At 45.0% G+C, this 14,125-nt stretch overlaps 1 protein-coding gene across 5 annotated transcripts in view; it reads left to right on the top strand.

Moving 5' to 3' along the window:
- Positions 1–2,648: 2,648 nt before the first annotated feature.
- UBAP1 (ubiquitin associated protein 1) overlaps positions 2,649–14,125 on the top strand; it is a 76,529-nt gene continuing 65,052 nt past the window's right edge. For 3 of the 5 annotated variants that reach the window (XM_024251978.3, XM_063713974.1, XM_063713973.1), the window contains exon 1: positions 2,650–2,879. The gene's annotated coding sequence lies outside the window, so the exon portion shown is untranslated. Of the gene's footprint in view, positions 2,880–3,055; positions 3,241–14,125 lie in introns of those variants that run through there. The other 2 variants (XM_063713975.1, XM_024251979.3) reach the window with 2 other exon arrangements.

Raw genomic sequence — 14,125 nt, 5'->3', positions numbered from 1 at the left:
TCTAGGGAAATGCCTCCACTTCTTTTCCATTTCTTTTTTTTTTTTTTGAATGGAGTTTTGCTCTTGTTGCCCAGGCTGGAGTGCAATGGCGTGATCTCAGCTAACTGCAATCTCTGCTTCCTGGGTTCAAGCAATTCTCCTGCCTCAGCCTCCCAAGTAGCTGGGATTACAGGCATTTGCCACCACGCCCAGCTAATTTTTTTGTATTTTTAGTAGAGACGGGGTTTTTCCATGTTGGTCAGGCTGGTCTTGAACTCCTGACCTCATGTGATCTGCCCGCCTCAGCCTCCCAAAGTGCTGGGATTACAAGCATGAGCCACCGTGCCTGGCCCTTTTTTTTTCTGAGTCAGTGTTGCTCTGTCACCTAGGCTGGAGTGCCGTGGTGCAATCTCACCTCACTGCAACCTCCACCTCCCCGGTTCAAGTGATTCTTCTGCCTCAGCCTCTTGAATAGCTAGGATTACAGCTGCCACCACCACACCCAGCTAATTTTTGAATTTTTAGTAGAGATGGGGTTTCACCATGTTGGCCAGGCTGCTCTCGAACTCCTCACTTCAGGTTATCCACCTGCCTCGGCCTCCCAAAGTGCTGGGATTATAGGCATGAGCCACTGCGCCCAGACTTTTTTTTTTTTTTTTGAGACAGGGTCTGGCTTTGTCACCCAGGCTAGAGTGCAGTGGCATGATCTCGCTCACTGTAACCTCCACCTCCTGGGTTCAAGCGATTCTCATGCCTCAGCCTCCCACATAGCTGGGATTACAGGCGCCCACCAACATATCTAGCTAATTTTTATTTTGTATTTTTAGTAGAGATGGGGTTTCACCATGTTGGGTAGGCTGGTCTTAAACTCCTGACCTCAGATGATCTGCCTGCCTCAGCCTCCCAGAGTTCTGGGATTACAGGCGTGAGCCACCACATCCGACCTTTTTTTTTTTTTTTTTTTTTTTTTGAGACAGAGTAGTCTCGCTCTGTTGCCCAGGCTAGAGTGCAATGGCATGATCATTGCTCACAGCAGCCTTAACCTCCCAGGCTGAGGCCATTTTCTCACCTCAGCCTCCTGACTAGCTGGGACCACAGATGTGTGCAACCATGTCTGGCTAATTTTTTACAATTTTATTTTATTTTTAGACAGGGTCTCATTTGCAGAACCCAATAGCTGGGACTACAGTCGTGTACCACCATGCCCAACTTTTTTTTTTTGTTGTTAGAGATGAAGATTCACCACGTTGCCCAGGCTGGTCTCGAACTCCTGAGCTCAAGAAATCTGACCATCTTGGCCTCCCAAAGTGCTGGGATTACAGGCGTTAGCCATCGTGCCTAGTCATTTTATTTTATTTTATTGAGACAAGATCTTGCTCTGTCACCCATGTTTGGAGTACACCAGCACAATCCTGGCTCACTGTAGCCTTGACCTCTCAGGCTCAAGTGATCCTCTTATCTCAGCCTCCTGAATAGTTAGGACCACAGGCACATGCCACCATGCCCAGATAATTTGAGTTTTTGTAGAGACAAGGTCTCACTATGTTGCCCAGGCTTACCTAATTTTTACCAAACTTTTTGTAGAGACGGGGGTCTCATTATGTTGCTTAAATTGGTCTCGAACTCCTGGGCTCAAGATTCATCTTATTCAATTAATAATTCTCTGTCTCCTAATTCCAGCAGACATAGAAAGACACAGAAGGCCGGCGCCATGGCTCACGCCTATAATCCCAGCAATTTGGGAGACTGAGGCTTGAGCCCAGAAGTTTACGACCAGCCTGGGCAACATGGTGAGACCCCGTCTCTCCATATATATATATAAAATAATAAAAATTATCCGGGCGTAGTGGCATGTGCCTATAGTCCAAGCTACTCAGAAGGCTGAGGTAGAAGGATCACTTGAGCCCGACAGGTGGAGGTTGCAGGGTTGCAGTGCGCCAACATCACGCCACTGCACTCCAGCCTAGGCGACAGAGCGAGACCCTGTCTCAAAAAAACAAAAAACACCCCAAACAGAAACAACAACAACAACAAAAACCCCCACAGAAGGCAGTGAAGGCTTGGGATAGGATTACCTGGTTTAAACCCATAGAATGTCAGAATTGAAGGAAGACTTAGAGGTCACCTTTGTTTTTTTTTCTTTTGATACAGAGTCGCGTTCCGTTGCCCACCTGGAGTGCAGTGGCGCGATCACGGCTACCGCAGCCTCGACCTCCCGGGCTCAAGCGATCCTCCTGCCTCCTCTCAAAGTGCTGGAGTTACAGGCGTGAGCCACTGCGCCCGGCCTAGAAGTCACCTTTCAACTTAGTCCTCTATACATGGGAAAAGTGAGGTCCAGAAAGGGTATGAGTTGTACCAGGTCGCTGACCCTGAACAGAAGCTAGACGTCTTAATTCCCAAGTAGGACTCGCTGCTAACTCTTTGGGCATACCTTCGCGATTCAAGGCTCTTTGGTTTCCCGCTTTGGCCGCCTCGCCAAACCCAAGTCTTACACTCTTAGTGACCCCCTCCTTTCCTCCTTCCCCCTTAGGTCAGCAGGGTTTACTCATTCCAATTGCAATGCTCCAGGTTGCCGGAGTAGCTCCTCGAGAGAAGAGAGATTAGTTACGTCACCGTCGGCTCCTCCCATTGGTCCGGGCGTGTGGAGCGCGGCGCCATGACGTCAGACGCCCAAAGGGGTGGGGCAGTGAAGGGAAGGAGGAGGGAAGTAGGACTTCAACATGGCGGCTGCGGCACTGGCGGTGGCTACGGTGACGGCCTGGCCCGGAGCAGGCAGAGTTGGAGGTGGTGGCGTTCACTCTCCCTAGGGGCCGTCGGGAGCTCAGCGGAGACCGAGCCTGGGAGGCCGGCCGGTGCCAGCACCTTTCGGCTTCTGAGACGGCGGTAGCAGCGGCATTCAGGTGAGGGGGGCCTCCCTCTGGGGGAGGGGGAAGAGGGGCGGAGTTGGGGGAGGGGGCTGGTACTGGGAGACTGTGAAACGGTATGGGGGGCCGAGCGAGGTGAAAGGCGCCGGAGCTAGGAGGTGGGAGGGAAAAGTGGCCGGAGATCCGCGATTCGGGGAGGATTCTGGGAGAAGGGTCGGAGTGAGGGGACCGGAGTTGAAGGGGCGGAGGGGAAATGGGATGCGGTAAAATGAGTTCGGATTAAGGAGACTAATACCCTACTGGAAGACGGGCATAGTAGACATCTATCGGGCTGGATTGAGAGCTCGGTGGGAACTAGAGGATGTCAGGGAGGGGGACCCAGATTTTAGTAAAGAAGGTGAGTGGTGGGGAGTTGAGGGTGAGCTGGGAACGTGCGGTGTAGATTTAGTTCTCCCTGAGGCAATGAGATTGGGGAGAAAGGGTGGAGACTAGACCAGAGGTGAGTGATCTTTGGGGATATCTTTGGCCTTGACTGGTCTTCTCCTGGTATGTTTATCCGCCTTTTTTGTTTCTTGGGTGGAGGCTTACCTATACAGTCCACCTGGGCCTTAGGAACCGCCCCAGTCTTTCTTGTGGAACGTCAGGTTCATTTATTTGAGCTATATCAGTGATCTTTGACTTTTGTTGCCAAATGTAATTGTTTCCAGACTAGCGTCTTAAAAGTATGGTTGGGCATAAAAATACGTTTTATGTTAAACTGAAAGAAAAATTGATACTTTTAGTCACCATGCAGTGTTGCGAAACCAGATTTGGTAATTTAGTTAAGTATTACGTATATTTTGTTCTAACTTTACTCGTTAGTGCTTTGTCTCTTCAGTTATTAGCATTTGAGAATTTGAATAGATATGATGGATGTTTTCCTTTTTAATTTTGTCAGATTTGATGGTGGGAAAAACAAGATACTTAGTCTTTAGTGATACATAGTTCTTTCTAGTTAATGTCCCAACCTAAACTAAAAGTTTCCGTATTGGCCGGGCGCTGTGGCTCACGTCTGAAATCCCAGCACTTTGGGAGGCCGAGGCGGGCGGATCACGAGGTCAGGAGTTCAAGACCAGCCTGACCAACATGATGAAACCCCTTCTCTGCTAAAAAGCCAGCCGGGCGTGGTGGCAGGCGCCTGTAATCCCAGCTACTCGGGTGGCCGAGGCAGGAGAATGGCTTGAACCTGGGAGGCGGAGGTTGCAGTGAGCCTAGATCGCTGCATTGCACTCCAGCCTCGGCAACAGAGCGAGACTCCGACTCAAAAAAAAAAAAAAAGTTTACGTATTATGGCAAAGAATGTGAAATGTCTCAAGTCTTAAAAGAATTACATTGTCCGCATTAACTTACTCTAAGTGAAATTTTATTAGTGAAATTTTTGTTTCTAGTTTGTTCTATTAATTCATTGTGTTTATTAAATACCTACTGTGTGTTGCAATAATAAGAGTCATTATAATTACGGAAATGCGAAACTTAATGTTTCTTTAGTGAGTGACCATCGCTGTCATTGCACAGCAGATAACTTTACTAACCTGCTAGAACCTCATTGGAAAAAAACTTTTTTTGTTGTTTCTTTTTATTTTTTTCTAGAGGGAGTCTCGGTCTGTTGCCCAGGCTGGAGTGCAGTGGCGCGATCTTGGCTCACTGCAACCTCCGCCTCCTGGGTTCAAGTGACTGTCCTGCCTCAGCCTCCCGAGTAACTGAGATTATAGACACCCGCCACTACGGCTGGCTAATTTTTGTATTTTAGTAGAGACGGGGTTTCACCATGTTGGTCAGGCTGGTCTCGAACTTCTGACCTCAAATAATCCTCCGGCCTTGGCCTCCCAGAGTGCTGGGATTACAGGCGTGAGCCACCGCGCCCCGCCTTTTTTATTTTTATTTGTATTTTATTTTATTTTTTGAGACGGAGTCTCCCTCTGTCTCCCAGGCTGGAGTGCAGTGGCGCGATCTCGGCTCACTGCAAGCTCTGCCTCTCGGGTTCACGCCATTTTCCTGCCTCAGCCTCCTGAGTAGCTGGGACTACGGGCGCCTGCCACCACGCCCGGCTAATTTTTTGTATTTTTAGGAGAGACGGGGTTTCACTGTGTTAGCAGGATGGTCTAGATCTCCTGACCTCGTGATCCGCCCGCCTTGGCCTCCCAAAGTGCTGGGATTACAGGCGTGAGCCACTGCGCCAGGCCTTTTTTTTTTTTTTTTTTTTTTTTTTTTAAATGAAGGCAAAGGAAAAAAATTAAACTCTATAAATATAAAAACTTCTTCAGTTTCTCTTTCGTTTAGTATTTAAGACTGATTTCCTAATCATGGCATTTCTTCTGTGTATTCTTCTGAAATATTTTTTCATTTTGATTTTGAAGAAGACAGTAACAGTATTCTGAAAAGATAATAATAGATGTGTAGACGAGTCTCATCAATGATTGTTAGTGCATTTTTTAATTTTTTTTTTTTTTTTTGTAGAGAAGGGGTCTTCTTATGTTGCCCAGTCTGATTCTGAACTCCTGAGCTCAAGTGATCCTCCCACCACAGCCTCCCAAACTGCTGGGAGGCATGAGCTGCTAGTGCACGTATTTTTGACTGGCAAATGTCACATTATCTTGTGTATCTTTTAACTATGATATTTAAGGATCCCTGACGTTTATTTATTTATTTATTTTTTGAGACTGAGTCTTGCACTGTTGCCCAGGCTGGAGTGCTGTGGTGTGATCTCAGCTCACTGCAACCTCCATTTCCCAGGTTCAAGCGATTCTCCTGCCTCAGCCTCCCAAGTAGCTGGGATTACAGGCACCCACCACCACGCCCGGCTAATTTTTATAGTTTTAGTAGCGACGGGGTTTCACAACGTTGGCGAGGCTGGTCTTGAACTCCTGACCTCAAATGACCTACCCGCCTCAGCCCCCCAAAGTGCTGGGATTACAGACGTGAGCCACGGCGCCCAGCTGGATCCCTGATGTTTAATTCAGTGACTAAAATTCTTATTATTTTCAGCGTTATAGTTGAAATATCATTAGCCTTGAGTGTAAATGCCAATATTACAAGCTTTTCCTGTTCGTTCGTTCTTTTCTTTCTTCCTTTCTTTCCTTCCTTCCTTCCTTCGTTCCTTCCTTTCTTTCTTTCTTTCTCTCTCTCTTTTCTTTCTTTCTTTCTCTCTTTTCTTTTCTCTCTCTCCTTTCTTTCTTTCTGTCTCTTTCTCTCTCTCTTTCTGTCTTTCTTTCTTTTCGCTCAGTCGCCCAGGCTGGGGTGCAGTGGCTCGATCTCTGCTCACTGCAAGCTCCGCCTCCCAGGTTCACGCCATTCTCCTGCCTCAGCCTCCCGAGTAGTTGGGACTACAGGCGCCCGCCACCATGCCTGGCTAATTTTTGTAGTTTTAGTAGGGATGGAGTTTCACCATGTTAGCCAGGATGGTCTCGATCTCCTGGCTAATTTTTTGTAGTTTTGGTAGAGATGGGGTTTTACCGTGTTAGCCAGGATGGTCTCGATCTCCTGACCTCGTGATCCGCCTGTCTCGGCCTTCCAAAGTGCTGGGATTACAGGCGTCAGCCACTGTGCCTGGCCCCTGTTCTTTAATTATGTTATTGAATGTATTGAGATTTTTCAAATGTAGATCATTTTAAGAGTAATCTTTTTTCCTACAGACTCATTAAAAATATTTATTCCTCATTTATCAGGTGGTTTTCTTTAGACAGTCTTTCTCAAGAAATGCAAAAAGGTAATACAGAGTGCCTTAAAACATTAAATAGGCCGGGCGCAGTGGCTCACGCCTGTAATCCCAGCACTTTGGGAGGCCGAGGCGGGCGGATCATGAGGTCAGGAGATTGAGACCATTCTGGCTAACACGGTGATATCCCGTCTGTACTAAAAAATACAAAAAAATTAGCCGGGCATGGTGGTGTGTGCCTGTAGTCCCAGCTACTTGGGAGGCTGAGGCAGGAGAATGGCGTGAACCCAGCCACTCCGGAGGCAGAGCTTGCAGTGAGCTGAGATGGTGCCACTGCACTCCAGCCTGGGCGACAGAGCGAGACTCCGTCTCAAAAAAAAAAAAAAACATTAAATAAACCTTTTTTCTAACAATTAAAAAAAAAGAAAAAAAAAACTCTAGCTGAAAAGAAGCTTAGAAATCACCTGGGTTTAGTTTCCCACACAGAATGGGAATCCCTGCTTCTATACCAAAACAAATGAAAATCTATCCTCTTTTCCAGATTTCTAAGGAAGTAATAGGATTTTTCAGAATTTCTTTTTTTTTTGTTTTTGTTTTTTTTTTTTTTGAAACAGAGCTTCGCTCTTGTTGCCCAGGCTGGAGTGCAATGGTGCCATCTCAGCTCACCACAACTGCCGCCTCCCAGGTTCAAGTGATTCTCCTGCCCCAGCCTCCCGAGAAGCTGGAATTACAGGCATGTGCCACCATGCCCGGCTAATTTTGTGTTTTTAGTAGAGACGGGGTTTCTCCATGTTGGTCAGGCTGGTCTCGAACTCTTCAACTCAGGTGATCCATCCGCTTCGGCCTCCCAAAGTGCTGGGATTACAGGTGTGAGATACCGCTCCCGGCCCAGAATTTCTTATAGGAAAAGTATGTTCAATTAGAAAAAAGAAGCAAGCAGAGTAGTGCTCTTCCAACCTGTAACATACAGTGTCCTGTAACATTAGAAAATAACTTGAAGGTAACAGTAATATCTTCCTATGAATCAAGAGTTATAATTTCAGGTTTTAGAAATTTTAGGTGAAAGTAGCAAGATTCACAAAGGAAAGGGTGCTAACACTGGGTATATACTAATGAGCCAGGATTGTTAAACACTTTCTTTCCTTTTTTTTTTTAGATAGTCTCACTCTGGGCCGGGGCGCGGTGGCTCAAGTCTGTAATCCCAGCACTTTGGGAGGCCGAGGCGGGCAGATCACCAGGTCAGGAGATCGAGACCATTCTGGCTAACACAGTGAAACCCCATCTCTACTAAAAATACAAAAAATTAGCCGGGCCTGGTGGCAGGCGCCTGTAGTCCCAGCTACTCGGGAGGCTGAGGCAGAAGAATGGCATGAACCCGGGAGGCGGAGCTTGCAGTGAGCTAAGATGGTGCCACTGCACTCTAGCCTGGGCAACACAGCGAGACTCTGTCTCAAAAAAAAAAAAAAAAAAAAAGTCTCGCTCTGTTGCCAGGCTGGAGTGCAGTGGCACAATCTCGGCTCACTGCAACCTCCACCTCCCAGGTTCAAGAGATTCTCCTGCCTCAGTCTCCCGAGTAGCTGGGACTACAGATGGCGCGCCACCACATCCGGCTAATTTTTGTATTTTTAGTAGAGACAGGGTTTCACCATGTTGGTCTGGATGGTCTCGATCTCTTGACCTTGTGATCCGCCCCCCTCGGCCTCCCAAAGTGCTGGGATTACAGGCGTGAGCCACTGCACTCGGTCCTGTTAAAACACTTTACATAATCTCAGTTCTTGGCCAGGCACAGTGGCTCACGCCTGTAGTCCCAGCACTTTGGGAATCCCAGGCGGGCAGATTGCTTGAGCCCAGAAGTTCAAGACCAGCCTGGACAACACAATGAGACCCGTCTCTACAAAAATTACAGAAAGATTAGCTGGGATTGGTGCTTCATGCCTGTAGTCCCAGGTACACAGGAGGCTGAGGTAGGAGGATCACCTAAGCTCAGGAAGTCGAGGCTGCAGTGAGCTGAGATCATGCCCCTGTACTCCAGCCTGGGCAACAGAGCAAGATCCTACCTCAAAAGAAATAATCTCAGGCGGGCGCTGTGGGTCATGCCTGTGATCCTGGCACTTTGGGAGGCCCACGTGGGTGGATCACCTGAGGTCAGGATTTCAAGACCAGTCTGGCCAACACGGTGAAACCCCGTCTCTACTAAAAAGACAAAAATTAGCTGGGCGTGGTGGCAGGTGCCTGTATTCCCAGCTACTCGGGAGGCTGAGGCAGGAGAATCACTTGAACCTGGGAGGCGGTGGTTGCAGTGAGCCTAGATCATGCCACTGCACTCCAGCCTGGCCGACAGAACGAGTCTCTGTCTCAAAAAAAGAAAAAAAAAAAAACCACACTCAGTTCTCACACTTGAATTAGGTAGGTAGGTTGTGTTATGCGTGCTTTTTATGTATTGAGGAAACAGGATCACAGAGGTTGTGTAACTTAACTAAGGTTACAGCTAGGTAGAGTGAATTTGAGCTGAAATCTGTCCAATCTCAATGCCTATGCTGCATTCTTTTATGCCATTTTGCCCCTCTTAGGCGGTCACAGGACCATTCCAATTCCTATAAGGTATAAGCACTAGTTTTAAAGTAATACCATTGTGAACTGCTTGTTCTCATTGAAATAATAGTGTAACTGGAATGATAAATAGTTCGTTAAGATTTTAGTCACATTATGTTATCAGAATTCTAGGAGGAAATGAATACCTGATTATTTTGTACTTCACAAAATAAACTGGATAAACTGGATAAATGGCTGAAAGCTTCTTTTTTATATTGCTGAGTCAGATTGGATCTGGTTCATTAAGGGCCAAAATTTGTATTTGGCAGTAATCCTCATGTGTTCTCAGAATGCTTGATTGGTCATTATCAGTTGCTTAATGCTTACCAAACACTTCCAGTGTTTGAGTCACTGAATTGGCTCATGGTAATTGTTAATCTTGTGGTTACTGAGTCAAGAGCCAGCAGTGTGTGTTTTGGCTGCTTCACTTCGTCCCCAACACTTGATATTGTCAGATTTTAAATTAATTTTTTTTTTTCTAATCTGGTGGGTTTGAAATTGTATCTATAGTGTTTTTTATCAGCATTTCCTGAAGCTGGGCATCTTTTCATGTATATTCATTGGTCATTTGTGCTTCTGCGAAGTGTATATTCAATTTCATTGCCTATTTTTTTTGGTCTTTTTTTCTGATTCATTTTTAAGAGTTCTTTATATATTCTGGATACTAATTATTTGTTAATTTATAGGTTGCAAATTTCCTTTCCCAATTTGTGACTTGTCTTTTCATCTTTTCATAGTCTTCTGGTGAGAAAAGCTCCTAATTGTAATGAACTGAATTTTTCAGTCTTTCATGGTTTGTGTTTTTGTTGTTGTTTTTTTTTTTTTTTTTTTGAGGCGGAGTTTCGCTCTTGTTGCCCATGCGGGAGTGCAATGGCGTGATCTTGGCTCACTGCAGCCTCCGCCTCCTGGGTTCAAGCAATTCTCCTGTCTCAGCTTCCCGTGTGGCTGGGATTATAGGTGCCTGCCACCACGCCCAGCTAATTTCTATATTTTTAGTAGAGACAGGGTTTCATCATATTGGTCAGGCTGGTCTTGAACTCCTGACCTCAGGTGATCCACCCGCCTGGGCCTCCCAAAGTGCTGGGATTACAGGCGTGAGCCACTGCGCCCGGCTGGTTTGTGCTCGTTGTATCAAATTTGGGAAATCCTTAGCTGCCAGGCATGCTGTTTTAATAAATACAGTAGTATACCTATCTATAATGTGGTATATCTCATCTGACATTTAGTTCCAGTATCTGCTGGATTACAAAGGCAGACTTCTTAGAAGTTGCTTTCTTATTATCTTGGAGTTATAGGGCCACAGGGTTTTAAAAGGAGGTTGGATTGTGCCTTACATGTGGGTTTCATACATTGTCCAAAACTGAGACACCAACAGATTTGTGAATGAGATGTGCATCTTATTAAATGTTAATGTGATTTGACAATGAGACCTTTGTTGTGTGGACAGTATTATATACAATTGATAGTGTGTCACTCAGTCTAAGCTGTTAGCACTTTCACTAAAATATATTCAAATTTTTTTTGATGTCTAGTTTTTACAGTGTTGGGCTTTATCAGGAATAGTTGTGGATTGTGGAAGAGCTGATATGGAAACATCTTAGAGGAACGTATTTTGCTTTTCTTTTTTTTTAAACTCTGTCCAGTTCCTTGGACTTGTGTGTCTCCTATCTTATCAAGAATAATTGTAGATTGTGGAAGAGTTGATATGGAAGTATCTTAGAAGTATGTTTTTTGCTTTCTTTTTTAAAAAAAAAAACTGTCCAGTTCCTTGGACTTGTGTGTCTCCTAGCTACCATTAAACCCTTATGACTTAAGGTATATGTATAAATACATATATATATCTTGGTGGCATTGATTTTTCTATGTTGTGTATTAAAGCTGCTAAAAAACATTTTTTCTTTTTTTCAATGAGAAGACTAGTGATTACTTTGACTTTAGGAATTATTCTTCTAAGGAGTCGAGTATTTGATCTGGGCAAGGATCACACTGAAATATAAAACATCTGAGTAATTTGGGTTCACTAAAAAAAAAAAGTATAAAACAACCATCAGATTAAAAATACAACACAAATACTGTTTATTTATACAAATAGTATACCTTTGACATTTATGAAAGGCATACTCTTAGATCATTGGGAATCCTTACTTAATGTAACTACCATAGTTTATAGTGTCCTTCATGAAATACAGAAAAGTGTAACGGGAAATTTTTAGTTACCAGCAGATTTGATGGGTAAATAGAAGCGAGCAACAAAGTTAAGCGATTTGAATGCTAAACTTAGTCTTCAGCTTTTTTTTTTTTTTTTTTTTTTTTTTTAAAAGAGATGGGATCTTGCCCTGGTACCCAGGTTGGTCTTAAATGCCTGGCCTCAAGTAATTCACCTGCTTTGGCCTCCCCAAGTGCTGGGATTACAGACGTGAGCCACCATGCCTGGCGCTTTCAGCTACCTTTAACTCCCTGCCTTTTTCTGTTGTTTGTTACTACCACTGGCCTATTCCAACCTCCTTTAGTAACCTATTGGAAACTCAAGATTAGGCTGTCTTGGGCCGGGTGCGGTGGCTCACGCCTGTAATCCCAGCACTTTGGGAGGCTGAGGCGTGTGGATCACCTGAGGTCAGGAGTTCGAGACCAGCCTGGCCAACATGGTGAAACCCTGTCTCTACTAAAAATAGAAAAATTAGCTGGGCATGGTGGTGGATTCCTGTAATCCCAGCTACTCAGGAAGCTGAGGCAGGAGAATTGCTTGAAGACGGGAGGCAGAGGTTTCGGTGAGCCGAGATTGTACCATTGTACTCCAGCCTGGCCGACAAGAGTGAAACTCCATCTCCAAAAAATAAAAAATAAAAAAGATTAGGCTGGCTTTGCCTGTCTTTTGCTTCATCTCATCATCATGGTCTTGGTCCCAGGTGGGGTTTGCATCCTTATTGGTAAGAATGGAATCTTCCTAATCCTAAAATCTTTCTATAGTTTGGGAGTGTTAACATTTCCTTCAGTAGTTTCGTGGGGAAGGATATGGGCAGTAACTTCCCCATTTCTTTCTTCTAGTAGATCGTTATATCTTTTTTTTTTTTTTTAAAGACAGAGTCTTGCTGTGTCACCTAGCTTGGAGTGCAGTGGTGCGATCTTGACTCATTGCAACCTCCTCCTCCAGGGTTCAAGTGATTCTTTCACCTCAGCCTCCCGAGTAGCTGGGATTACAGGCACGTGCCACCATGCCTGGCTAATTTTTATATTTTTAGTAGAAACGGGGTTTCACCATGTTGGCTAGGCTGGTCTCAAACTCCTGAACTCAAGTGATCCACCTGCCTCATCCTCCCAAAGTGCTGGGATTACAGGCATGAGCCACCGCACCCGGCTGATCATTATGTCTTATAGCATACCTCATGAGAGAAGTGATCTGGCTGCATGGGTGGAATTCAAGGTCAAATAGTCAGCCAAATTAAAAATCACTGCTGGAGCAGACTTTAGGGGTAGTTTGTGAACTTTCAAATTTGGAAATACTTAATTATTATTATTATTATTTTTTGAGATGGAGTTTTGCTCTTGTTGCCCAGGCTGGAGTGCAATGGTACAATTTTGGGCTTATTGCAACCTCCGCCTCCTGGGTTCAAGCAGTTCTCCTGCCTCAGTCTCCCGAGTAGCTGGGATTACGGGCATGCTCCACCATGCTCGGCTAATTTTGTATTTTTAGTAGAGACGGTGTTTCTCTGTGTTGGTCTGGCTAGACTTGAACTCCCGACCTCAGGTGATCTACCCGCCTCAGCCTCCCAAAGTGCTGGGATTACAGGTGTGAGCCACTGCTCCTGGCCAGACATATTTAATTCTTTCATCAAAGGTTTACTATATTTCCGAGATATTCTAGCCAAAGGAAACAAACTTAACAACTTTTGTTTTCTGAAAATACTTTAGCAAAAATAGGAGGGAGAGGATCAGGAAAAATAACTAATGGGTACCAGGCTTAATACCTGGGTGATGAAATAATCTGTACAACAACCCCCATGACACAAGTTTACCTATGTAACAAACATTCACATGTACCCTTGAACTTAAAAGTTAAAAAAATTTAATGTTAATAAAATCTTAAAAATCATGGAAGGTCTTTAATTGTTTATGTCCTGTCCTATCCGTTTTCTTGAAGAAGAAATATTAGCTAGTTCTTGTAATTTATTTATTTATTTATTTTTTGGGGCAGAGTCCCACTCTCTCACCCAGACTGGAGTACAGTGGTGCGGTCTTGGCTCACTGCAACCTCTGCCTCCTGGGTCCAAGCGATTCTCCTGCCTCAGCCTCCTGAGTAGCTGGGATTACAGTAGGCCCTCGCCACCATGCCTGGCTAAATTTTTGTATTTTTAGTGGAGATGGGGTTTCACCATGTTGGCCAGGCTCGTCTTGAACTCCTGATCTCAGGGGATCCACCTTCCTCAGCTTCCCAAAGTGCTGGGATTAGAGACTTGAGCCACCATCCATGCCTGGCAGTTCTTGTAATTTAATAGGGAATCTTTTTTCCTTTTCTTTTTTTTGGAGACAGGGTCTCGCTCTGTTGCCCAGGCTGGAGTGCAGTGATGCAGTCACAGCTCACTGCTGCAGCCTTGACTTCCTGGGTTCAGGTGATTCTCCTACCTCAGCCTCCCGAGTAGCTGGGACTGCAGGCTCATGCCACCATGCCTGGCTCTTTTTTTTTTTTTTTTGTATTTTTTTTTTGTATTTTTTTGTAGAGATAGGGTTTCATCATGTTGCACAGGCTGGTCTCAAACTCCTAAGTTCAAGTGATCCACCTGCCTCGGCCTCCCAAAATGTCGGGATTACAGGTGTGAGTCACAGTGCCCAGCCTGCTCTGGATATATTACTGGCATTATATTTAGTGGAAGAGCATATATATTAGAGTAATGGAGATTTATTTCATTTAGTAGTATAAGAAGTTATGTTTAGGTGCAGTTCTAATTTGAGACATTCTGTGTCTGTCCTGTCTGATATGTCTCCAACATTGACGGTGGAG

This window comes from Pongo abelii, chromosome 13 (genome assembly GCF_028885655.2).
Source record: "Pongo abelii isolate AG06213 chromosome 13, NHGRI_mPonAbe1-v2.0_pri, whole genome shotgun sequence".
NCBI classification, from domain to species: domain Eukaryota; kingdom Metazoa; phylum Chordata; class Mammalia; order Primates; family Hominidae; genus Pongo; species Pongo abelii.
The sequence above is the reverse complement of the archived record's forward strand: the minus strand, read 5'-3'. Positions and strand labels throughout refer to the sequence as shown.